The 27,861-nt window shown below is 36.5% G+C and overlaps 2 long non-coding RNA genes across 12 annotated transcripts in view; one reads left to right on the forward strand and one right to left on the reverse strand.

The window, feature by feature from the left end:
* LOC113459393 (uncharacterized) overlaps window positions 1-27,861 on the reverse strand; it is a 77,529-nt gene that overhangs the window by 35,688 nt on the left and 13,980 nt on the right. The window contains exon 4 of the long non-coding RNA XR_012582899.1: window positions 26,453-26,694. This is a non-coding gene — a long non-coding RNA (uncharacterized LOC113459393). The remainder of the gene's footprint in view (window positions 1-26,452; window positions 26,695-27,861) is intronic.
* The window catches only part of LOC113459262 (uncharacterized), a 49,448-nt gene that overhangs the window by 4,150 nt on the left and 17,437 nt on the right, over window positions 1-27,861 (forward strand). For 4 of the 11 annotated variants that reach the window (XR_012582890.1, XR_012582896.1, XR_012582892.1 and 1 more), the window contains 2 exons: window positions 9,096-9,186; window positions 22,566-22,644. The exons of 5 other annotated variants lie outside the window; for them this stretch is intronic. This is a non-coding gene — a long non-coding RNA (uncharacterized LOC113459262). The remainder of the gene's footprint in view (window positions 1-9,095; window positions 9,187-22,565; window positions 22,645-27,861) is intronic. 2 more of the 11 variants (XR_012582895.1, XR_012582897.1) reach the window with 1 other exon arrangement.

Below are 27,861 nucleotides of genomic sequence, written 5' to 3' on the forward strand. Positions count from 1 at the left end.
TTTTTGTTTGTTTCCTTTATTATTTTTAATATTTTTGGCAATATCATTTTTGTAAGATAATGTACAGTATGTTTATTTTTAATCCGGACAGTAATGGAGAAGACTACTTACCCCCAAGAGTCTCCAAAGAGGAAGAGAAAAGCATTCTTTCCAAGTTCTTCAGAATTTTTTTTTTTCTCAAAACAATAAAATTTTGAGTGATAATAGGCATTACTCTACCTTATTTTGCTTTCCATTGAAAGTCAAAGAAGATTTGAATGGACTGCCTGGCTATATTTCTATTTCCTTTTCACTATTAAAATACTTCTTTACTATCTTACAACCATGTTGTCACTATGTGCACGCAATCCTATTCCATCCACTTGTGAATCTGATGTATTGTCATGTCTTGTCTTCTAGATTTGGTGGTCTAGCTGCCACACCCATCTGAAACCACAGAAATAATTTTAGGGTTGGTGTATTTTGGGTTTTTTTTTCCCTTCCTTAGAGGACATTGTTTTTAAAGTAGAAAGAAATTAGATGTTTAAAAACAAGAAATATTCATTCCAGTTGTGACTTATTACCAGTGTCAAGAACTGACTAAATCTGAAAGGGTCAGCTTTTAGAGGAAAACATGATTAATAATCTCAACATTTTGATAGCTGAACTTTTATCCCATAAAGAGAAAGAAGGACTGTAAGTCTTTGCAGACTAAGAAACATCTCATCTCTTCTTACAGAAAAAAACCCCAAGATGATTCAGAGGTGGGCTGAGACCTGAATATTGCGTTGAATAGAGCCCGCTCTGATTTATTGTTTATATCAGATGATGCCTTTAACCCCATACTGGACACAATACAGAGCTTGATATTTTGGGTTGAAAGGGGGCAAGAGAATTGTACTGCCCAGCCTTTCACTGTCTAGTGTCCCCATATTTAATAAATTAACATCTTTAAATCTATGTCTATCTCTATTTCTTGTGCATTGTGCATTTTGTACAGAAAGTCTCTGTTTCCTAGTTACTGTTACAGGCTGTATCTAATGATGTGGAAATATGACAACATGAATGCATGCACTGACAAATTTCATAACTTTGACTCTTAAATAAGATCGTTTCTGAGAAAAAATGTTCTGATTCTTCATCTGTGCACATGGTTTTGATATTTAATATGCTGGAACTTAATTCAGAAGATTTAATGTGGCAACACACTGTTCAAACAGGTCTCTACCAAGGCAAAATGATTATTGATGCCAATTATGACAATTTGGCTCAGTGTTTCAATAGTAGGAATATGAGCTACAGTCATTTTATAGCTGAAAAAATTATCAGTGATAATTGACTGTGAGTCCTGAACAGGCAGCTTATCCAAGTTCAGTTCAGACAACAAAGGTGCAGAGGAGCCAAAGAGATTTAAGTCCTCAGTTCAATGTGTCATACCCTCCCTGACATCACTTTATTTTTTAACCATCATCCAATGGACCGTATAAGATATATAGGGGTTGATGGCTTTGGCTGCCGAATTTATGAGTGGAATCTCTTGCTGAATTGTCCCATAATTGGGTTCTTAAAATAGATTTTCTAAGGTAAGTGCAGTTGTAGTTGTGTATTGTATCCAAGTTCAGAATTCTTTTCATTACAGTGAACCAGACACAGAAATTTAAAGGGAAAAGTATAGTGGCCAGTGATTAATAATGATCATATAGATTAAATGTCATAATTAGACTGACAAGACTAAAAGTCCAAAAAGGCAATAGAATTTTATGACATTTCATTAATACTGGATTTAAGCCATTCATTCCAGCATACAAGCTTTTTCATTTGGAAGTATTGCAGGGTTAATTAATTTGTTTCAATATTTTTGCAAAGAGATTAAACACTCTATAGTACAGCTGATATTTTTTTAATATATGAATAATATCTAATTTTTTAATAAAATAATTCAGTTCTAGTTCAAACTCATGCCTAATTCACATCTGCATTTTTATAATTATCTAGAAATTATTACTTCAAGTTTTGATTTTTTTTCATACTTATTTATTGGATACAAAGTGAGTGAGGAATTTATTTTTAGGGAAAATAAATACGCTGAAATATTTTGAATTTATGTGCAAAAAACTAAACCCAAAGAATGGAAGTGTTGGACATTTTGACACAGATATACAAATGAAAGTATGGTAACTGCCATGACCAGAATAGATAGTTATGTCTACTCTGGTCATGGCAGTTATCCATGTCCTTGAAGTATATATCTGTTATACCTGAAGTCAGGCTGAAAAGCATTACCAGTGTATTTGGTATCACTTAAAGTTATCTGGTAGTGTTAATTTCTTTCAGTGGTTTTGTGACTGCTCATCTGCATTCAGCGTCACTTCTGCAGGGTGGAATAGGAAAACATACACTGAAGTATAACAAAAGGAGGAGCTAAGAGAACAGAGCTGGGGAAAAAAAAGGCTTTCTGAGTGTGAAGTGGACTTGATCTCTCTCAGGGACACTCCTCTCAAACCACTTTGTGTCAAGCAACTAGCATGGGTGAAGTTCTCAAGTTCTACAGACAAACGCATCACACTCACATCCAAAGCCCTATAGTGGCATTCAATTGGTGCACCTGTATTTGAATTTTTCCCCTCAAAGTACCTGAAATAGACTAAGAGAAGCTTTTTTTTTTTTTTCCTCGTCCCTTCCCCCTTCTCCATTTATCTTTTAGTGGCAGTACAGAGAGGGAAGAGAAGGGAGGAAGGGAGGTGACAACAGTAGGAGGGGGTTGCAGGCTCTGTAGGATTGCAAGCAAAGGTTCATTCATGTACGTTTATTCCGTACAAAAAAAAAAAAGAGACTATTCAACCACTTTGAATAGATCATCATAACTGCTTGTCTGGTCAGCTTTCTCCTTAGAGTTTCAAGTTATAGGGGTCGATGTGTAATCTAGGGGTCTTGTCTAGCTGCCTCTATTAAAAAGTGCAGCACTCAATGCCAGCTGCACTAAGCGGGGTGCCTCTATCTCTAATAGTGCCATCAACAATTCTGAAGATGTACTTTGAGTGCACACAGGATAGACAGACAGTCTGATACAGCTCTGACATTTCCAGAGCTGGCCACAGCTGATTTTATGCTAAATACACTAATCTTTTACATCAGTCCTTTAATCAGGAAGATATTCACTCATTGATATGCTCCTAGTTGAGGGAAATTAAGTTGGCTTTGATAGTCCTTTTTCCCCCTTCTGTAATAATTAGGAAACAATCCAGAGTTTAACTCTCACAGCAGCACCAAAGGGTATTTTGAAGTAGGGTGTGTTCTGTCATTAATTTGCTAGATTTTTTTTTCTCTGTCTATTTTTTAGAGAAAGAAGAATTAATTGTATTTCATCGGGTGATTAAATACAAGAAATACATTCATGACTCTGCTTCTTTATCTTTTTTATTTTTTTTTTGGTGGGATGTGCAGGAAAGGAAGACTGGTGCTAGAAAGTGCGTTCCCTGTCTTGAAAGAGAGGAATTCTCTCTCTGTTCGAAACAGGGAGGAACACAATAAAGTGGGCAGACTCTGAAGCTCTAGGAAGCCTAGTCTAGGTGTCCGAGGATCTGGAGGCATTCCTTTTAAAGCAATGCATGTTGCTGTCCTTTGTCAGCATAGTTTCCTAGGCTCATTTATTACTGCTGGCCACAATGCCCTTCTCATCTACTCACCTGAATAAATCTAAAAAGAATGGGGGAAACTAATTGCTGCTTGAATCAAAAAGTCTCATGTAAATTTGCTCTTTGTGATATACACCGCAGATGCAGAATACACTGTGTCCTTCTCTTTTCACACACATTACATCTAGACTCAATGTGCATTATTTACTTAATCATTGAGTGAAAAGCTGCCAAGGACAGAGGTTAAAAGCAAGGAAGACAATCACAGTTTTTCCTTTCCAGATTCTCATTTCTGTTTTCCTTTGCTCCTCTCTCTGAAGGCTTAAGACTGAAAGCATCAGACCTATGCTATAAAAGCTCTCAGGCTTGGAGGCTAAGAAGAATGTGGAAACTAATAATGACATGGCCTTCAGTGCTTTGTTTGCAGTGAACAGAAACAACAAAAGATTCTTCCAATGATCTAAGCCTGCTTGAAACACAGTGCCATTTCTTCCCTTGAGATGTGAAGCAAGGAGTGTATTGAGCGTATGTTCTTCCTCTTTAGACTAAGGTGTTTGAAGCCTAGGACAATTTTAAAACTTGAGACTAGAGCATCTCATCTGGATCCAAATAAATTTGGCTTTTCCCTCTGTCCTCCAGCCTGATGAGATAAGAGATAAGAACTCCAGAGATAAGAACTAAGGCAGTGCTACAACTAATAGCTGCAACCAAATACTACTGACCTTTATCTTTTTCATGTTGATCCACAAGAATTTGGCAAGGCCAGGGTTGGGGGGTTTTTAAGGAACAACATCAGAGTAAAACTATGAAGTTTATTCTTTATAAAATAATACTGAATTTTGAGTTTTAAAGGATCAGGAACAGGACTCTATAGAATATTTTCTGCAGAGGAATTCTTTACATCTGATTTCAAGATGGCATTTGTCGACAAAATTATCAGATACACTGCTAGTCTCCAGTGTGTTAGAAGGAGAGCCAAGTCTTGGGGGAAAAAACCCTTGATACTCTCTTAATTTCTGCCAGGGTTTGTAGGAAGTTGGGAGAGGAAAATATAGGTTGCAGTAGCTTTGTAAATCACTCAAATGCTTTCTCTGGGCTGTCTTCTATGTTTTCTCTTTGTTTCACTTAAGTTCTCCACTCTGTTCTATGCAGCAGTATGCTTTTTGAAGTGGAAAGAAGAGAAAGCTTCTTGTCCTTGTCATTAAAAACTTACATAAATCTCTTTTTTCCTTACTAGCCACCTTTTAGCTTTATTGGATAGGTGTCTAATATTTTTGCTGTGCTAGATATTAGTGTTTTAATATTCTCTTTCCTTCTTTGTCTTCCCCAAACTGCTTGCCTGTTTCCTTCATTCATTTACTTCTGTTATGCTTTGCTCTTTTATTAAATGGGGTCTACCTCTATTGTTCTCCAAATTAAGGTCTGAACTAATAAACAAATATCTGTACAGTGCTGAGTGGTCAAAAATATAAATGTGAATATAGAATTAGACACTTCACAGGAATGCTCCTTAGCCACAAGGCTTATATGGTAGGTGCAGCAAAATAAATAAATAAAGATAGGAAAAAAAAAAAAAAAAGAAGAGAAAGAGCTTAAAAAGTGGTGTGCCTTATGTACCAATTTGGAAAACTGCAGAAAAATCCTCCTTTTCATGCTTTTATTTTGCAGTGTTGTTGGTTATTTTATCTTAGTCTTTGACAAAAGGTATTAGCTTAATAAAAAAAATATATTTTTAAGTTATTACTGCTCCCCCAGTATAACCACACAAAAACCTGCTTTGCCATTTACATCTTAAATAGATGTATTGTGCATTTCCTTTCATATCACCCCCTTGTGAGAGAAGGATCCAATAGCTGATTGGACAACTATTACCCCTCAGGTAGTAAGAGAATTTTGATGCTGTTTCAGACTTTTTAACCATAATTTTTATTTGTTAGTTCATTTAAAAGGAAAAGAAAGGAAAAAAAGTCTTTGTGAGATAACCATTTAACCATTTATGTTTACATAAAGGAAAATATTTTGCTAAGAAATCTTTTTTGAAGGTTGCATTGCCCTCAAGGGGACATCTCAGACCAAATCATGAATGTCAAATTTTAGTCTGACTTTGTGGCCACTCAGAAGCTGACTGCAGGTCTTGCTGAGAAATCTATTCACCACATATATCTAAATTAAGCGATAAAGCAATGCCAATCTGAGAATTATTAATAATAGATGATTAGTAAAATCTATGGGGATGGGTTTTTTCCTCCTTTCCTACAATCACCAGGGCCAGGGTAACAATATTAGGCTTTTTTGCCTGAAGGAACATATATCACATATTCTGCTAATGTTTCTTGAAACATGATAAAGCAAACTTTGCCTTGTTACAGGGGAGGGTAATTTTTTTTTTTTAAGCACGGAAATTGAAAATCTTCATTCCTTCATTCCTGCAGATTAGGAATGTCAGGTAACATTAATATAATCTGGATTGAGGCGGGCCTTTGAAACAAATATTTACTTTAATATTTTATACATTCTTCAAGATAAATCAGAGCTCCTTCACTGACCATCACTGACCACCAAGACCATTTGTGCTTTTCCTTCTCCCTGACATTAGAATGGATTCTTTTTTGCTGAAATATTTTATTTGATTTCCAGTTACTCCTGCCCTGAAAAAAGAGAAAGTTTTTTACAAGGCTCTGTATTTTTGAATGTTATTTCACACTATGGCATGAGTTTGTTTTGGGTTTTTATGGAGTTAGACCATGAGTTTATCCAGAGGCCTAAGTTAATGAAAAAGGTTCTCTCATTAAGCATTGTGTGTTTGTGGAAGCATGTGGCTGCTGTCCTCACAAGGCTACACTGCCTGCCTATTGATTTTTCTTGACAAATTTAAGGTATGTTTTTGACCTATAAAAAACAAAATGGCATGAGTCTTTCACAATAGCTGCAGGCGTTTGAGGGACTTGAACTGATATCTTGAAAATCTGAGAGGGAAGACTGGCAGTAGAGTTTCCCTGAAGGTGCCTTCAGCTGTGAACTTATTAAAAACGTCTTTGTAGACCTTCAGGGTACTCTGTAAGGCATTTCTATTTTCTTATACTTTTGGAAGAGAGGGACCATCTTGAAAGGCCTCCTACTATTTTAGATAAGCAGTCTTTAATAGAAAATTTGTGCAAACAATTTCAGGTAAGTTCTTTTATAAATATGTATCAAAAGCAAAATTAGGTGGCTTATAGTGGAACTTGCCTATTCAAAAACCCATTTCAGGATAACTGTCTGCTGTTTCTCTTGATGCTATGCTACTGTTGATGGAGAGATGAAAGAAGAGGTAAGGAAGATCTTCCCCATGTCTGGTGACTGATAAAACTTAACTGTTTTGGGTTGTAAGAACTTAAAGTGGGCTTGGCAGGCTGTGGATTTGCTGACTCCTCTGGAGAGCTGTGTATTGACCCATTTAATAGCAAGAATAGGATAGACTTTCTGAGGATGCCACTCTATCAAAAGGAGAAGGCAAACTATATGTCTTGACATTGCTACTTTTTTAAGAAATGCAAAGAGATATATTGGGGAAGAAGGGAACAGAAAAAGCAAAACAGCTTCATCTGTTTTTTTCTTGAACAGAAAGGCAAATTTCCAAGAAAGAGTATCATAAAGTCACTGCTCATTTCACAGACAGATTGTTTAAGGCAATGGGAGGGGGGGATGTGTCTGTGGTTATCTGTAGGTAGATGGATGGTAATGTGAACAAATGGGAAAAGCAAATACAAAAGAGAAATAGTGGATATAATAAAAGGAAGAAAATGCAAGGAGAAGAGGAGGGAAAGGAGTAATCAATATATCAAAGTAAGATTTCTATGGTAGGAGGGAAATATGTACAAGAAGAATGAGAAGCTACAAAAAACTGAATATAAGTATTTATTTTCTCTAACGAGTTAGATTGTTAATTAATTTAATGTTGTTAGATAAGTGCTGCTATTAAATATATTGCACAATAGCAGAGTAGATGGTACAAATTGCCCCTTTCTTATGTTTGGGGTATATTTTTTAAGTCTTTTGGGTCCAATGACAATGGCCATAGTAGAAAGAGATATGGCAAGATGACTTTTTCACAGATATTGCTGTGGGTATTCCCTTGACTAGGTGGTGTCAGGTAAACCAAATCAATAACTATCAGACATTTTACAAAAGCCAAGATCTTCCTTGGGGATATGCAAATTATTAGGAATTATTTGGCCTTCTTTTTTTTCACCAATAGGTGGCAATATTATTTTTTATTGACCTCCATAATGATCTGTTATCCTAAATTTTAAATAATCGTCTCTGAGTTAATTATAGCATTTTTAATATTTGCCTTACTCCAAGTACAATAAATGGTAGGAAGTGAAAATATATTCATAAGTTCCCAGATAATTTAATCCTGTTGTAAAGAAGTTAAAATTGAAGGGCAAGGGATGTGAGAACTTCTACCAGGTCATCAGAAGCCTATCCATAATGCTTTGATAGTCCAGCAACAACTTTCTGATTTACAGTCCAGATCTTATTTCCTGTCTTTATGGTAGTGTTTGCTTTAATATTTTATGGTTTTCCTTTTTAGGTTTTCCAATTAGTTTTCCTTTTCAAATATGTACTTGGAAATTGTAGATTGTATGTGTATAACATGAAAGATCTAAACTCCTGCTTTACCATTTTTCAATGCTGTTCTTGTTTATATGCACTCTATATTCTTAATCATCTTATTTGTTTTTCAGGATGAATTTTTCTTAGCATGTTACCAGCTTAAGGATCAGAGTTTTCCTGAGGCCATTGTCAATATTTGGTAGTGTTTTTTGTTGAGTTTTAGTCAATTGCCAACACTCGACTTTCCAGAGCAATGTTGATATGGATATAAGACCTGACAGAGGTACTGTAGGTGCATCTTCATTTTCAAACTGAATTTATTTCTCTCCTAAGTTGTATTGCTCTCCACACTCCTTAAATTTCTTCCCACTCTCTGAGGAGTTAGAAATCAATATTTTTACATTAAAAAGGCCAACAATCTTGTCATTCTTTTTACCCAAACTAACACAGAGTTAATTGGAAGTTTTGACTGAGTAATGACTAAAGAATTTCGCTCACAACAAAGACAGTACATGAAAATGTATTTTCTTTAGAAGAAGAGGATTCCATCTGAAAAAATACAATAGCATTTTTCAGTAAAATGAACTACTTGAAAGTGATATATTGTAGTGGGTTTTGTAGCATTGTCTTATCCTTGGACTGATGTATGGTAGCAGTTAAAATGATAGTCAAAACAGGAAAAGTACAGAACAAGTATCTAGAAAAGTATGCACAGAGTTTTTATGATTGCTTGGCTTGCCTTTGTTTACATGCTCTTATTCATTAAGCAGTTTTCTTTGTGTCTCTTGAAATTCTCTACAGCATTTCTCATGGATTCGTAGCAGCTCACATTGAAGGTGTCACACAAACATCAGTAATATCAGCACTTTCTTTCACTTCCAGCCTGAAAGTCAAGCCAGGTTCATCAAAACTCAGCTTACTTGAAATCCTTGGTGAATCTACTGTATACAGCAGATGAACCACAGAAAAGATAGTGAGTAGCACGTATTTATATTAAAACTGGTCAAATTCAGAGAACTCACCCCATTCAAGGGGAAAAAAAAAAAAAAAAAAGAAAAAGGGAAAAAGTACATAAGGACTTCTACCAGCAAAAATGACAGATTTTATAAGTAGAGATGGCACACAGAATCAACTCCTACTTAGTTCAGATACTTCTCTATCTGTGAGATGATTCTGGTACTCAGGCTGGCTGGAAGTTGGCAGCTTCTTCTCTCCTGTCTCTAAGAATCAGCCTGGAAACTAATTTTTTTCACTGCTGTATCACTTATATCTGGTATAAGCTGAGCTGATGTGAAGCACTCCCAGTACAGTTTCCCTGAGATACAAGGTACTGCTGTGCCTTAACCATGACTGAATAGTAGCTTTTTAATGGCTGCTGTTGCAGCTGAATCAACAAGCAATAAGCGAGCAAAATTAAAGGTATTTAATCTTTGATCTTGTGGGTAGTTTTGGTTTTGCCACCCATGATGATGCCAGTAAAAAACAGACACACGAAACTCAATGTCAAAGCCTCTAGCTGTAACTGTTTAATTATTACTTCAGTTACTCTTTAATTAGTGTTAGAGCACAATGTATACAGTGTTTCTGATGTTAGCTGAAGGGTTCTCGCTAGTATTTTAACTTCAATTTTTAAGCCTGAGCTTCTCTCAGAAGGCAGTGGGGTGCCTTAAATTCAAGCTGATGACTTATTGTATGTAATAGCTCAGTCCAAATGAGTAGTAAAGACTGGAGAGAAGGAGTACTGTACGGGAACTGACTTGCAGGGAAAAGGATCTGTACTTCATTTGGGGCAGATTAAAGAGAAAAGTGTTCCAAATCCACCGCATCTCTATGTAGTGAAGTCACAAATTAAAACAGCATCAAAAATGACCTATGAAGAACATCTTATGACTTTCCTAAATAATTGAAATATAAAGGGGTCCTGGAATCTGGAGAAATATCTGAGCTATTCTCTGTCTCCAACAGAGACAGAGGTGTTTAGAAATATGAGGCACAGAGTGTATGTGAAGTCAGCCTTGCCTTGGAAATTCTTCCTCACCAGTAGTACTGCTTTCTTGACTAAAAAAAGCACACATTAAATGTATTAACCCCAACACGTCAAAACAACCACAGCTGCATGATTTCCCTATATATATGAATGTGAAATATTGCTTCATGTTCTCAAATTGTTTTGTTTGGGATTTTTTTGGGGTTTTTTTTTTTTTTTGTTTTTGTTTTTGTTTTTTTTTTACTGTCATCTTGACAGTAAAAAAGATCTTACTGGATCTTGAGCTGAGGCTTTGGTATTCAAGAACATATTTGCTCTTTACCTCTTAGTATCTGGGCATAAGTATTAACTGCTAAGAATCACAACAAAAATATGATGTTCCTGTGCTAAGACCTTGCCAGAATTGAGAGAAGTTGAACCCAGGATTTTCCATAGTCATGTTTTGGAGGTCAGTTTAGGGCTGGTTTCCCTCTTCCTGGAGCATTCAGAGAATGGGCTGATACATACTTGCATCACATTCCAGGTATCCCAGTGTAAAAACTTTCTGGGCATCTACAGAGATGATGCAAATGAATTATCACCAAAATTACAATGACCCTATTTAACCTTTTGCCACACACCCCCCCCCCGCCCCAGGTTGGGAGTATTCCAGGAGAGCCAGGACACCAGAACTGTCCTCCACGCCACTCAGTCCAGAAGTGGGGATGCAGGCCTTCTCCTCTGCTCTAGTTTTACATCTGTGACAAGATGGAATCTCTACGATTCCCCTTGGCACCATTAAAAAAGGGCCCATCCTTGTCTATGCTGAAAGTCATCTCCATTCAAAGAAAAGTAAATCAAGAAAATAATGACAATCTTTAAAAATAATTTTTAATACCTTAAGCTGTATGTAAGCTACATTCCTAGACTTTTTTAAAGAAACATATGTCAGGCTTTTATGAAATCAGAGGTTTCTGAATTTGGCCGTTAGTGCTTTATACAATAAACTTTTCCTAAAAATGACGAATCACTAGCAGATGTTTCCTATTACCATAGTGTAGCTTTATTATAATTCACTAGAATTGGTTTGATTTTTGCCATTTTCAACAACTTTTTTAGTGTGTTTATAAAGCTAATAAAAATATTTATTGGGGAGAAAGCGTTACTATGCCACATCTCTACTGAAAAATTAGTCAGAAAAGTAGGGTACATAGTCTTCTTTAAAAATTATGACAAATATCAGTTTTATATAAATAAAGTGGTTTCAAACCCACAGCTTCTTGAAATAACAACTTCTAGTATAATTAAATGTTAAAACAGAATGGAAATCTGGCATTGAAAGAAAGAGGGTAATGTTTCATTTCCAAAGAATGCTGCTTTGAAAATTTGGATTCAGCTGCACATTCAAGCTTGATACAGTTCAAGAAGTTCTAAAAGGTAAAATATATGAGCATGGACATTAGGTTAACTCCTCAGCTTCACTAATTTTAAAACTATTCAGATTCTACATATAGAAATGGTAACACTAAGCCCCTTTTCTTTTTTTTTTTTTTCTGACGGAGGACTGGCTGGAAGCTGAAATGATCTGTGCAACTTAGAGAAACCTCAGCAGGAGAGATGAAAGTCTTAAAGTGACCCAGAGGATGAGCTCTTTCCAGTTTGCTGTTCTGAAGGCATTCAATACCATTGTTAAGAAGATTTCTAAATTGCCAATATACATTTTCCAGATCTTATTAGCATCCCATTACTCATATTTAAACTACAGAATCAGTCATTATACTAATGGTATTTTACTCCTTCATCATTGCTGTTTACTCCCATCAAATATTTGTAGACTGTTATTTTTCCCTCTTAGTCATCATGACAGCTGGGCAAATACCTCAGAAAATTTTTGCAAATATTTGTGGAGTTCTGAAATGAAGCCTCATATCCTATTTTATTAAGCCATGGTGAACTTCTTCATTTAGGAGAAGAGAGCAGCTTTTCAATAACACTTTCTTCCATATATGTTCAAGTTATATGTATTTATGTATTTTCTGAAATCTTGTGTGTCACATTAACACATTACAGGGCTTGCATTTTCCTTAGACACTTAATTTTGAGAATAATATTTATATCCCTCCTTTTCTGATTTTTCTTTAACTTCAGACTTCTGAGAATTTTATCGTGTATACAAAGGCTCCTTCCCCCTGCAACTCCTTGAATCAACAGGCAAAGCTGTTAAGCCCCATTTGGAGGTGTTTTTAGCCCTTCAAGTAACTAGTCAGTGAATACCTAAAAGTAATATGCAGTTGCAACGTTTCTGCTCAGAACTGTGTGTTTCTCTGTGCAGGCAGGGTTCTTTCCTATTAAAGAAGTCATGAAACACAGCACTGAGTGTGATTACCCTAAACCTACTAAGCAGTTTTTATTTCTGCACCTATCTCTGATATGACGTGATGTAATTAACTTGACTGTAAATTTGTACCTGATTCAGTTCAGAACACAGTTCAGCATGGGATGCTAAATTATATAAACAGGCTCCAGGGGGGGTTATTATTATTTTTAATTTTATTTTTTTAATTCTTGATTTGCATACCTACAGGTGGTGAATATAAAGCCCCAGGTGAGATGACTTAATGCAAATCAAAAACTAGTGACAAGGCTCTGTGTGCCAGTGCTCAGTATTTTGTATTAAGAAAATTAAAGTAGAGAAAGTATGTTTGTGTGTGTCCATGTGTGTGTGTGTGCATAAAAGTAGGGGTAGTGCAGCAAGCCTCCAGCTCTATTGTATTATGTTTAGTTTATTTGCTTTGTGAGGACTCAACATCCCCATCATTTTTTTGCATTTTCTTGATTCTAGAACACTACCTATTTCCACCCTAAAGCAAAATCTAGCTACAGTCCAATAGTTTCAGCTCTGAAATGTATTGTGTCATGCTCAACAGTGAGGATCACATCAAGTGCCACTCTCCACAGTGAAGAGAGCAGTAAAACACAGAACTCCCGGGGCTTATCTTTTTCTCCAAAAAAATATTGAATTTCTATCTGTGGCCCACAGCCCTCCCTTTCAAATCCTACTGATGCCTCTGGCAGGAAGATCTGGTAGCAGGAATGCAGTCTAAGCAGAGGCTTAGCACAAAACCTGCTCCTCTTTGGCAGGCCGCCATCTTTTCTGGGGGGTGAGGGGAATTAAAGGTTCCTAAACTGTTCATATGAGTTGAAAGATTGTCTGGCTCTGTCAAATTGATACCAAAACACTGGGAGATATTATTTTCTATTCTTTTTTTTTTTCACCATAGGAAAATCAATGTCCTGGAAAATATTTGCAGTCCTGATAACCTAATGACACTGCATTCCTGCTAGTGCATTGTATCAGTATTGTTTTGACAATATGTAAATGATGGAATGATAGTAGCAAGATATAGATTTCTAACTTTCACAGCTTGGCACTTGATATCATGCTAATTTATTTAAATGAAGTATTTATGGGTAATATTTAGATTATACCTTTCTGGAATATTTTTTGAAAGTAAAATGTTCTTGTATCTCTGACTGCATAGACACACACTCTTGTTTTGCTATTTAAATCCACCCTCCATTCCCTCAAGGACACTTTACTACCCAAGTAACTGATGAATACTTTTACCCAACCACTAGCAGTAAGTTTAATGACTTCATGATACTTGCCTGAGTTTTCTCAGCTTCTGCTGGCAACCAGGTGTGGGAGTGCACATGCTCAGCTGATTTCCAGTAGTTGAGCAGTAATTTTAACCTCTTCAATCTTGGTTATTACTAACAGCAACTCTGTGAGCACTCTGTATTGTCCCAGGAGTGAAACTATCATTGAATCATGGAATTGCTAAGCTTAGAACATACCTCCATGACTGTTGAGTTTAACTGTTAACCCAGCACTGCTGTGATCACCACTAAACCATATCCCCAAGTTCCATGTCTGCACATTTTTGAAGACTTGCAGGAATGGTGATACCACCACTTCGTTGGATATTTTGTTCCAGTGGCTGACTACCCCTTCAGTGAAGAAATTTTTCCTAGTATCTGAGCTATAAACCCACCCTTGTGCAACTTCTATTGCCCTTTCCTGTCTTCTTGTCCCTTGTTAACTCAAGGAGACCAACTTCCACTTCACTAAATTCTCCTTTCAAATATGCCACCACCTCCAGAAATTTAGAAAAATGAATATGCTTCTCAGTCTGTTTTACTCTGTTTTCCTCAAGAATGCTGCTGCAGACCATGAAATCTGGTCACCACCCAAACCAGACTATTTTGTGCAGTCTGTCTTTCACCTCACCTGGTAGGAAAGTCAAACTCCACTCCACTGCATTTGTATGCACATGCCATCAGTATTTGAAATTCCTTTTAAAACAGGTTTTTGATAATATCTAAATTTTAATTAATGTAATCATTATTTTTAAAAATAGGCAAGGGCATAATAAAATTATTTTATTATGTGACGTTAGCTTTCCTTTTTAGACAAATTATAATTTTTGATACTATGTTTTCAAATGTTGTGGGCTACTAACTACTTCGAACTTTTTCATTTGACATTTCATTGGGTTTGTAACTTTAGTAACTTCATAATACTGATCTGGTATTACAATGCACACCTATAACACACACCTCTGCTGAAGCTCTCTAAGTGCAAAAATATCTAAAACTGATAATTTCAATCCAAAAATCTTCCTGTTCCAGAGTCAACCCCAGTAGGTGACATCTTCAGAGCAAAGGTACATAGAAGAGAAAGTTCCTTGAGAATATAATGTCAACCTGGCTGCACCTCATCCAAAAGTCTCCTGCAGTAATGAGTCACACAACACTGGTGTGGTTAGTAGTAGTGGGTGTTTTGAAATTATAATAAATAATTATTTACTATAAATAAAGGAAATATTATTTTCAACTCTCATGCAAAATCTGCTTCTGTTTACATGCTCTTTCAGCATTTTACAATCTGAAACTAATACTCTAGAAAGCCAAACCCCATATCTTTCGATGGAATGGGTTAATTAATAAGGATGTCTACCATAACTAGGTAATCTCAACTGTCAAAAATGTTGGCATCTTCTAAATTTCCCACCATGAGTCTGCTAAGCTTTCATCTTTGCTTCTCCCTCAGTATCTCATTTTTGCCTTCTCCAGATTGGGTCTATAGGTGTGTATAAAGGGAGGATATGCCAGTGTTCAGCTTAGCCCTTCAGCAACTGGGCACCAAGCTGCTGATGCTGCCAAATATATAGGGTAAATATCATACATCTAAGTGCTGCTTTAAGGGATGAGTGCTCAAAGTAATGGGGAACATATTTTTGGGGACTGTCTGTACATCCTTTACAGTCTGAGGTCTGATTTTTGTAAGTAGGAGGAGTATTTGGTGGGGAGAAGGTTTCAATCATGCAGACCATGGGTATTTGAATACCAACATCCATAATCTGTCATCTATTTTCATGTTAAGCAATGGCTCACTTTGAAAACAGCACGTCCCCACCCAGCCCCAAAAATATTGTAGAATAAATTTCTAATCAAAGGGAGCAAGATTTAAGAAATTGATTGGAAATTATAAAAAAATTAAATAACATGCTCAAGTTTATGAGCGTATATGATAAGTCTTCATGTTCCCTGTCTGGATTTGAGATCAGATCTGAGCAGCATAGCACTGGAACTTGTTCCTGTTTTGTTTTATTTTGAACATATTTTGTGCAGTCTGTCTTTCATCAATGTGAACTGAATTTTCTCTCTAGCTCTTCTTTCAGTCACATTGTATTTTTACAGGATAATGTTTTCTCTGCAGTCAGTTTTTACCCAAAAGATTGCTGTAACTTTGGGCTATTTTTATTTGAGTAAATGATCACATAGTTCCAGAGTTTGTAGTTTTGAATTCTCAAGCTTGATGAAGAGAACCTAAAAAGAAATTAAAAAATATTAATAATAAAAAATGTGTGTAGTATTGATGTTATTTCTGGTTTTGTTTAAAAGTTAAAGGGATTTACATGGAAAAGGAAAGGAAGGGTATGTCATAACTTCTGTGCTAAGTAAAAGGTTTTGTTTGTATAAATCACATACTGCATTCATCATGCTCAAGACAAATGATAAACATTTCATTTCAGCATTCTCATAAAAATTAGGAATCTGCACCAATAGCACTTATTCCTCAGTGGACTGGTTGCTTTTCTTTTACTGTCCTCCTTCCCTAGCACAGTTATGTGGTAGGACTCATGGCATTATTAGTTACCATTGTTACTTTCCCACCCTAGGATTATTGTCAAACTTGAGCAGCTTGCTCTGTAAATAGCTTGGCCTTTCATTCCTGAGGTCCATTGCTTTTATTCTTTTCCTGCTTTTTCTGTTTTCATTTCCTGATGATGTTGTCATCATCAGTGGAGTTATGATGAACAAGTTTGGTACTATTTATAGATTCTGGGCTTGTAGCCAGCTATTTTCATGCCTTCAGTACTATTTAAGTCTATTGTTCATTTTTGATTGCAGTACAGCTTCCTCTCATTTTGCACCTAGAGCGGTGAGTTTTCTGACTCCACCAACAACCAAATTATGAGTTTAGTCTCTATTTTAAAAAGACATAAAATGGAAAGAGTAGATTTACTTCCTTTGTTTTTGCTGTGTTCTACATGCTATAACTTAATATTAGCTATTAAAGTGGATCTTGTGCTTCCTTTGAAGACAGGATAAGGTGTTTTAAAAGTTCAATTCAAAGAGGGTTCATTTAGAGGATCATTCTTCTTTTGTTTGATAAACTGTTATGCACATGTGCAATAACAATATACTGTTTAAAAACTCTTGACAAATAAGGATAAATATTCAGCATGCTACATGGACAAGTGCTCCTGAGATTGCTGTATTGTTAGTACAAAGAGATACCTATTTTTTTGTGCGCTATACTGAAATACATCCCATTAGATTAAGAGTATGGCTCCTGCTCTTGCTCCCACAGGATCTCAGAGTTCTCCTTTTGTGTCTTCTCACTATTTATCTGATTATGGCTCTCTAAAATAGAGAAAAATAGAATGTTTCATAGTATCTTCTCCTTAAATTAAGTCCTGCAGAATACAATGAGGATATCTTGCAAGGCTGTTGATGATATAATAAAGCTGTTTAGTTACCTTGAACTGGTGCACCAACACTCTAAATCTAATAATGCAGAGACAAAAAAATTTAATGTTATGTTTGTGACTTAAACTGATAATAAAAAAGAGAATTGTTATTTAGAGTGATGTACTGCCTTGAAGTTAGTCTGTTGTGAATGCATGGTATGTTGTGAGGCACAGAAGCATGAGTAGAAACAAAACTATATATTGCTGGCAAGTTCTTCCCACAGCCTTCTGAAGCCTAGCCTTTGTTTATGCTGGCGTAATTTGTGTTTCAGGCTTTGCAACTGCATGTGAAAGATAATCCCAGGCCTTGCACCAAAAAACTCCCTGAACTGCAAGTTTGATTAGGTAGCTGAAGAAGTAAATAGTGTAGTGTTTAAGACAAGCTGAAGTTTTGCCAACCCCCAGTGACACTGCTGTTTATTCACCAAAAAAGAAAAGGATTAACTTTTTAAAATATGCCTTATTTGTCACAAACTTATTGTCATTCCAAAGTGCTAGGCAGAATTGCTTATTACTCTAGGAAAGGATATGTAGTAAAAATTATGCAGGTTGTTGATTTGATTAACATAATAACCTTCGTTATTGTAACAGTGCATACATTTTGAATTATTTACCTTATTTCTAAAGGATGGGCAAAGTTATTTTAATGTTTTTAAAAAGAAATTATGTCTTTCTTCAACAGTTGTTCCTTCATTACATCCAAACTAAAGCACAGTCCATACTGTGAATCTAACTCTGTTTTCATCAGAAAGTATTTGGAATGAAGACTACTCCTAGTGTAAGGTCTTTTGAAAGTGAAGAAATAGCATGAAAGTATTCCCTAACCATCTGAGGAAGCTGATCTGGAATGGAGAGTAGACATTTTCAAGTGATCATATGGAGAGCAGAAAGAGAAAAAAAAAAATATTTCAAGAGAATAGTCCATTTTCTTGTGTTGGTGGCTGAAGAGGGCTCAAGCTCCAGATGGCAAAAAGGTTGGGTTACTTTTAACCTGGGGTTACTCGAGTTCTAAGTTTTACTCTTCTGTAAATTTACTGCCTGAGAGTTTTCACTACAGGTCTTAGGAACATAGATTAGTGTTAAAGTGAAATATAGGTGTTTATACAATGAAAGCAAGGAAATGCATGTGATTATACTCCATCAGCAAGGAAATACGTCTGACTTTTGTAGAAACTAGGAAGTGTAGTCTCCAGAGAGTCAAGGTATTATTTATGTTTCTGATAAATCCACAGTGATCAGCTTGTGTAGGCACTAAAGGACGGGTTGTCTTTCATAAGGGAAACCTGATTTCCTGAATGCTATCTTGTTTCTCTAAAAGGCAGAAGGAATATAAGACACAAACATGTGAGAGATAAGTTTCAGAAAGTGTCATAAACCACGTGGAGACTTTTTTTTTTTTTAGCTATAAATTTTTTTTTCCACTAATTTTTAACTAATAAAATTATTCTGGTCATGCAGAAAATGATTATTGCAAACCTTTATAAAACTGCAACCTTCTAAATATCTAAGTCTGTTTGGAAATTATAGATGAGGTGTCTGAGGGGCTATGTCCCTTTATGATTCTGGTTTATTAGTCTAATGGTCTAATATGGTCTAATGTTTTACCCAGACTTCAACATGAAACAGAAGAATCACAGCTGTTGTCATTCAAAACCATTTGATGGAGTGCAAGACTGCACTTTAAAGTAACCAATAATCAGGTTTCATTTATGGGAAGTGGGTAACAGGTTCTAGGTGCTCTTCAGCTTGAAAAGACATAAACCATAATTTCTTACCTTCTAAAAGTGACATCATAATAACAAAACAACCTTGAACAGGAATGGTTTTCTGTCATTCATTTGAAGAGAAGTCACTTGTGAATAAAAGAAGAAAATGAATGTGGGACTCCTGGGCCTGGAAGGGCAAGCTCCAGGGAAAGTGCTGTTGCTCCAGTGGCTAATAGGACACTGTTCTTTGGGAGACCTAATACTTCCTAGGAGTTTTTATGTGTTTTCCATTAAACAGCTGTCAGAAACAATATATTATTGTCACCTTCACATTTCCCTCCACCTGTGCTTTAAAAAGAAAATAGCCAATCATCCATTCTTGAAGGGAAAATGTGGTCACTGATGCCTAATACAAGGCTTTATGTCAGGCATTGCTGTGAGTTGACTCTGGCTGGACACCAGGTGCCCACCAACACCACTGTATCATTCCCATTCCCAACGGATCAGAGGAAAGAAAGTATAAAGAAAGGCCCATGGGTCAAGACAAGGATAGGGAGAGAAAACTCACTGGTTTAACATCATGGGGAAAGCACATCCAATTTGGGGACATTAATTTATTTATTGCAAATCAAATCAGAGTAGGGAAATGAGGAATAAAGCCAAATCCAACAAAACCCTTCCCACTACTTCCTCACAGGCTCAAATTTAGGGCTGATTCTGTGCCACTTCCCCTCAGTGACCAATGGGGATGGTGAAAGCAGGCTGTGCTTAGTCATTGCATGTTGTCTCTGCCACTCCTTCCTTCTCAAAAGAGGACTCCTCACACTCTTCCCCTGCTCCAGCATGGGTTCTTTTTTTTCCATGGAGTACAGTCCTTCAGGAGTAGATTGTACCAGCATGGGTCTCCAATAGGGTCACCATTTCTGCCAGCAAACCTGCATAAATATGGGCTCCTCTTTCCATGGGGGCAGAGTGTGGGCTTCCCATAGCTTCACTGCCTCCTTTGGGCATTCACCTGATCCAGTGCTGGGTCCTCCAGGGGCTGAAGGTGGATCTCTGCTTCACTGTGTGTCTCCACTCCTGCTTCATTGAGGTCTTCAGCATGGGGGATCTCTGCTCTGGCACCTGGAGCACCTCCTTCTTCTTCACTGACCCAGGGGTCTGCAGGGATGTTTTTCTCAAACTCCTTTCTGCAGCTGCAGCTGCTGTTGTACAAGTTTTTACTTCCCTTCTTGAATATGCCATCCCAGGAGTGCTACCACTGGTGCTCATGGTTGATGGGGTCAGTCTTGAGCAGTAGCAGGTCCATCTTGAATATGGCAGGCATCAGAGAAATCTTCCAGTAGCTTCACACAGGAGCCACCCCTTTATCTCCCCTGGCTACTAAAACTTTGCCGTGGACACCCAAATCAGGCATCTAGTCAGAAGGGCTAAAACGATGGGTGAGTTGGGGTTTAAGATTCAGCTCTCTCTATTGTTTACGAATATTTATCATGGCCCTGCTTTGGTTGTTTCAAATCCCAATCTTAAATCAATGCATAATTCTCTCTGGAGGCTGTAGAGTGATTTTGAGATGAGTAGAACTGAGGGACCAGATATGTAGAAATTTACACTTTTATAAAGCGAGCAGTATTTACATAGAGGGTATCTGCACAAATAAAAGGATTAAACCAGTATTGTTTCTGTGAGTATACAGCTTATAGCTTAGTGCTTCAGTCAGGCAATATTTGATACAAAATTATTGGAGTTCCATAAAATCTACCCAAAGACAGGTCTGTATTTTAGATGACAGTCAAAGATGGAGAATAACAAAAGGCAGATGTGAAGTTTGCAGCTGAACTGACCAGTCTCAATTGATAATGGTATTTACAATGGGAAGGACTACCTTTTAATATGAAGAGTATGGATTTGAGTAGATTAGTGGATTCTGTTTCAGACTTCACCACAAACACTTTGATTCTCCTCAGGTGTCTTTGAGTTTGTGTGCTGTGTAAAAGAAAATCTTAAAAGAGCCCTAGCCCTAAATAAATTTTATACTGAGATCTGCTTTTTATCCCTTAACTCCTGCGGAGAAAAATGTCTGTAAGACTCCGGTGTAATTTTATACTGTAGTTAGTTCCCACTGATTCTAGGAGGAGTTCATCAAAACCAGTGAAATTCTCAGCACAGGGAGCTTGTCTGAAATTTCCTTAAACAGACCTAGAATTGTCTCACTTTGTGTCTATGTACACAAATACGAAAATAGGTATAAACTGCCTGCCTTATTAGTACAGGACATCTTTTGAACCATAATTATTTATCTTGGAAAGGATGTTTGCAATGCTCAGATGGAAAGAGAAATGTGTTATTATTATGAATAATTAATTTTCAGTGGTGGTGTGGAATTATTGGCATGAGCGTTTCATTGAGTTTAATGGAATTCACATGGCCAACTGCACTCACTCCTGTAAGTCGGCAGGATTTTGGGATTATAAAAAGAGATAAAAGAATCTCCATGTCTCCCACAGTAAATTACATGCCCCATTCTGTATAAGTGAAGGCAAAAGTGAAATGCCCATTTAAAACAACCAGGTCATATTTGTCTGGCAAGATGTTGATATAATCTGCATTACTTTAGTAAAAAGCGGGACCAATCAGAGGATTACAATAAAAATTTGATGGAAGGGGCTATTTTAATAGACATACTAACAAAATTACTTTCTGGCAAGTTGTAGTAAAGAAATACCTGAAATTGGATTGGTTTGTAATGTCAATTGCATATTGAAGTCTGGACAGATTCTGAAGTACCATGGCCATATATTTTTTAAATGGCTCTTTATTTTGGAGAAGGCTGATAAGGGAGAGATTGCCTCTCATTCAAGAGGGGAGCGGAAAATATGATGAACTCAACTGGGTAGGGAATATTATTCAGAAGTTTTGATGCAACTCAAAACATTGTCACTGGTGTGAATGAAGTCTTGAGGAGCTACCAACCTGCTGCCAAGCAGAGGTGAGTTCTGAATGGGCAGAAGTAGAACAGGACACAGGACATGCTACAGTGTGTGCTGAGAGCTGGAAACAGCATTTCAGAATGCCTGTCACCCTCCTTATCCATATCCCAATCACCTATTCAGCACTTTGTTTCGGCCAGTGCAATGTGGTTCTTTATACTCAGCAAAAACCATCTTCTGCTAACCCTGACTTCCTCAGAACTCATCTTACACTAATACATGAATTCCAAAACCCAAAAATATTGCCATAGCGTTCTCAAGCTGCTCAGCCTTCATCAATGGCTTTTTGTATCAGTGATTAATTCTACGAGTCCTTCTTCTATAGCCTTCTCTTCATAAATGACCCTTAATTTTCCTTTAGATTAATATGCCAATGTTATGGAAATGTACAAATAAACCTCTCCTGCATTAAAAATCTTCCTTTCAAAGAACACAGACAGAACTGTAGATGCAATGCTGCTTTAAACTGTTTCAGCTTGGTTGGTAACAGGCAATTCTTTGCACTATTGTCCTAGGTTCTGAAAACCTAGGCTAAAATGTCAGGCTCCATTCCTGACATATTACCGAATAAAAACATATTATTATTTCAGGTGCATCATGTAGAGTGTTGGGATCAAAAAACGAAGAAGTATTCATCATGCCCAGCTTTTCTGCATCTTCAAAATGGAAGTAAGACATTTCTTTTGCCCTCTCTGTTGTTCTGGGGTTTTGTCTTCTCAGAGCTGGATAGGGCCAGAATTACAAACTGGAATATAGAATCATAGGTTCATAGAATATCCTGAGTTTAAAGGGATCTACAGTGATCAAGTCTAACTCCTGGCCCAGAGAAAAACTGAAAAAATCACCCAATGTGTCTGTAAGTGGTGTCCAAATGCTTCTTGAACTCCAGCCAGCTTGCGGTTCCTTGGGGTGCCTGTTCCAGTTCCTAGCCATGCTTTGGGAGAAAAACCTTTGTCTAATATCCAACCTAAACCTCTCTTGATACATCTTCAGGCCATTCCCTTAAGTTTTATCACTGGTCATCAGAGAGAAGACATCAGTGCCTGCCCCTCTGCTTCCTCTCAAAAAGAAGTTGTAAATAGATAAGAGGTCTTGTTTCCTCAGTCTTCTCTTCTCTATGCTGCAAAGACTGAAATACCTAACCCTCTTCTTGTACAGCTTCCCATCAAGGCACTTCACTGTCTTCCTAGCCCTCCTTTGGGCACTGTTTAGTAGTTTAATATCACTACATTGTGGCACTCAAAACTGCCCCCAGCACTCGAGATGAGGCCGCCCCAGTGCAGAGCAGAGCAGAGCAGGACAATCCCCTCCCTTGCCCAGCTGGCCATGCTGTCCCTGATGACCCCCAGGACAGGGTTGGCCCTCCTGGCTGCCAGGGCACTGCTGGCTCACATTCAACTTGCCATTGAACAGTACCTCCAGGTCCCTTTTCATGTCACTGCTTTCCAGCATCTCATTCCCCAGCCTGTCCATATATCCAGGGTTGCACCATCTCAAGGGCAAAATCTAGGACATCATATTGGTGATGACCCAGCCCTCTGATTTGAATGTATTGGCAATATGGTTCCATTTGAGATATATCCCATGTGCCCAGGCAGATCAATGTATGGGAACTACAGTGGGAGGGCAGTCATCATATAAATGACAGGAAAATTTCAGGTTAAAGATTCTGAACAAGATTCGGCCTTATTTGACTTAAAGGATGAAAGAAACTGAAACAAAATGCTAGAGTCTTAAAACTATCTTTTTTCAACATGTGGTTGAGGGGGCTGAAGGCAAAACGCTCAATGTCAGTGTGCCTGTTGTGACCTGAGACAAGGAATGGCATGTGGTAGAGTCATTCCTACTGCCCTTTCAGCCCTGCTGAATGCTGGCTGTGAGGAAAATGAAGATCAAGTTGGGATAAAAATTACAGCTTTCTATTCATGTTTGCCTAAAGTGATTACACCCTTAATGGCCTGAAGTAGAATAAATGTAAATTATCTTCATAACAGGGTTTAGCTTAATGAACCTTTCTGAAATATTGCATATTTTTTTCTTATAAAACTGACACTCTGTGTGTCATCAGACAGAGAAAAAAAATTCTTCCATTAATGTATATTCTAAAATTGACAACCTTGCATAGATGGATTAAATATTTGATATAGCCTGATACACCTGCTGGAAAAATAAAGCCTTTTTGCTGAGTGGTATAGCAAGAGGATTGACTAGGTAGACCAGAGCACTTTCTATGTTCTTAAATATCTATATGCTTGTAACATACATCAAGGCAAAACAAATTTCTAGGCAAAATATTTATTCAATAGATACTTACTAGATCGATTTCAGTGCTGAAGGAATAATGCAACAAATAACATTATTGACAGTAGAAGTAGGTTTTTTCTACATATTTTTGAATAAATATCTATGACATAATGCATTCCTTGCACTGCACCTGTTTATCAAAATACCCATAAGAGGATACTCTTTAAATAGAAATTAAGAACTCTTTAATCAAAATTATTATTTCTATTCCTTCCTCGCAATGTTATTAAAGTTGTTTGTAGTTTACGGGTATTGGGACTATTCTATAGATTAATGTCTTTGGGAAAATTGGCTGGAAAACTAACTTTATTTATTTAAATAAAGTTAATATATAGCAATTAAACTTACTTAAAGGCAAATTATTTCTAATGTATTTCAAACATATCTTAATCTTTCTTCTTTGCTTGGTGTTATTATATTAAATATCCTATTTTTTTCAATTTTTTTTAAATCAAAAATTTAAGCTATCTTTTAAATTAGCTGTACTAGTGGCTTTGATTTGAAAATTTGGAAATAATGTATTTGACAACCTTTTTATCTACTCAGTTTTCTATTTAGTTTCCTAAATTTCATGCTATGTCTCTGTCCTTATTCCCTCATTCATGCCTATATTTTAGCTTCACACAAGGTTTTTTTATAAGGAAAACAGACTGCCACAACACCAAGATGGTAATCTCTTTCTCCCTCTCCAGAGCTGATATTGTCGATATTGACTATCTTGAAAAATGCAGCACAAATTACAATCTGAATTCCACCCTTTGGAGTGCATAAAGCAAATAAAATGCTTGTTTCACAAGAGTTTTGTATCATATAAATTAAAGTAATTCAAATACATGAACTCATAAGTGTTTGAATTTTATGACCTCTGAGTCATCCTAAATACAATTTGATTGCCTTAGGGTGCATTGAACTGTTGCAAAACAGGTTGCCTTCACAAAAAGAAAAGAACCATAGAAACGTGTAAAAATTAGTTTTACTGTAATTTAACATGTAACCTTGTCAATTGCAATATATCTGTTTATAATTCCTGCTTTTGACTTGTACTAAACTGCACAATGATTATTACACAGATAAAATATTCAGTGTTATGCTATGGCTACAGCAAGCATTGATTAAACTCTCCAGTGTTCATGAAGGCTGACAGGGATTCAAAGGAGGAAATGTAAAACTTGAAGGTACAGCAGTATAGTGACATTTCACTCTATAAAGCTGCCAATATTTTAATCCTGCACGTAAATCATTTTCATCAGTTCAATTCCATATCTTAATTTGTGTAGCAAACAACGTATTGGATTGCATTATGTTTAATAATTAAGAATGTGATATCAATTTCCATATATTTTAAGTTCCTAGAAAGAAATAGAGCTAACATTTTTTGTTTAAATTTATTTGTTTTACAAAGTAAAAATGACTAAGGATTAGGTCTAATTTTCATGCTGTGATCAACCAAACTTTCATTATTTGTTTTTATAGAACCTTTAGTTTCTTTGCCTAAGTGATGTCTTCGTCAATGTTCATGTTGTATTCATTTAGAGTGATGATTGATATGGTAATAGATACAGTGTGATTGAAAGCAACCTTTGTCAATAGGAAGGCCAAATACTCAAACAGTGTATTGGTTTGAGTTTGCTCATTATTGGAGACCTTTCATAGTCATATTGACTTGCTGTCCAAATGTTGTTACTTACCTGATGCTTTCATTGTTTAAATGGTATAGACATTGGTATTGAACATGACTTTTCCCAATATTTGTCCTAAAATACACACACGGCTCAATTATCCACTGAAAATTCTTAAGGACTATTTTCAAAGTAATAAAATGGTATTTGGGAACACAAGCTAAATGTTTGTGACAGAGAAAAATACTGTTATTTACTGGTAATGTTAATGCAATGAGTTCTGCACTGTGGATTTGTATTTCTAGATATTAGAAAATTACCAGAAGTTTGCTTTCTCTGAAATGCATTTTCATCACAGTAGCAGAAGTCCAGGGAACCACATTTATTGTAAAAAGAGCATTCCAGAATCACAGAAAATATAGTTGTTCTCTTATGTGTAGATTTTGCCATTCACAAGTGTTTCTATTCTTGACAAAACTCTTCTGGACTTATTCTGACCCTAATAATGTATTAGACATTCCTACAGAAGATGTGGCCTTGATATCAATACTTACACATTTCAGGAATGTGAAGAAAAATGCACTTCCCTTCCTTCTTCAGAGTCATTGTGCTTTGAAATTTGACATGAGATCAGGCTCCAGTAAACTCTTGTGCAAAAAAAAATGTAGAGGTACAATATAAACAAAAAGATTTTGTTTTTTATGCAAATACAGCAAGTCTTCAAGGGAATTCAGAGTTGGCTGGTGCTTTATGATTTTCAGTGCAGCCCAAATCGCAGCAGGGAAGTAAGATTCCTCTGGAAGGACACAGGAGAGAGGAAAACCATGAATTTGGCATGAGAGGTTTTAGGTGGAGTGGACAGTTCTCTGCACTAATAGACTGTGTAATTACAGTGAAACAATACTGTTACTATCCTTTCTGACTTTTCTGTATCTTTCACAAGATATCTTCCATAAATTCCTAAAAGTTAAGACTTTTAGGAATCTTTTTCATGGCTTAAAAGGACTTTGATTACCTTCTTACCCCCTCTAATTTGCTGCCAAAAGATGGTAGTTCTGTTGCAGATCTTTCCAAGTCTCCTCAAATTTGAAAACCCACTCAAAAATGAGATGACAACATAAATTCATTATCTTCTCTTATATAAGAGATAGGAAAATGGAGAAAGTGCAGGAGTTTTTCTCTTTTATCGCATGTTTATATTTCCCCCAAATAAAAACATTTGACTGAAGACTTCATTAATAATTACAAATTTATGAACTATCACAAGGGATTTTTCAATCAAGCTCTGTTTCCATATTGATCAATTAAATATATAGAAGACATTTACCATTTTCTGAATTCTCCTGTGATAGTTCCTTCAGAAAATGCAATGAAAGGCTAGTTTTAGAGATCTGAAGGTAAAATTGCTGTTAGAGATTAAGCGTTAGGTAGATTTCCTTCCAAGGCCTGAGTTATCCATTTTAGTCATTGAAGTCCCTGTATTTGTTTAGTGTGATTTTATGAGCACTTCTGTCCTTTTGAATCACCTGTTGCTCAAAGTAACACAAAGCTATGGCTTTCTTTTTCTTAACAGTGCCAGCTGTCTTCCTTGCTCAATTTCCTTGCCTTGTGTCTTTGTCTGTGCATAGTTCCTGAACTTGTGACACCAACCATCATCATACTGCAGCTATAGTAGAAGACTGCTAATGATATGCAGGCAACAAGCATTTTCTGTATTAGGATGAGTGAATGGACACTGAAGATTATAGAAAGAGGTCTTTCTCTTGTCTAAGTGTCATAATTCACACCGTATATTCCCTGGAAATACATGCAGTTCTAGTGAATACTTGAGGTAAAATTTCTTTCATTCATTTCTGAACTGAACAACCTCTTCAAATTGAATGTACACACTAGAAGGAAATATATATATCCTTGTTAGGCTGCATACAAAGATAAATCATGTATTTCAGAGATCAGAAATGTG

The sequence above is a fragment of the Zonotrichia albicollis genome, chromosome 1, assembly GCF_047830755.1.
Source record: "Zonotrichia albicollis isolate bZonAlb1 chromosome 1, bZonAlb1.hap1, whole genome shotgun sequence".
Lineage (NCBI taxonomy): Eukaryota > Metazoa > Chordata > Aves > Passeriformes > Passerellidae > Zonotrichia > Zonotrichia albicollis.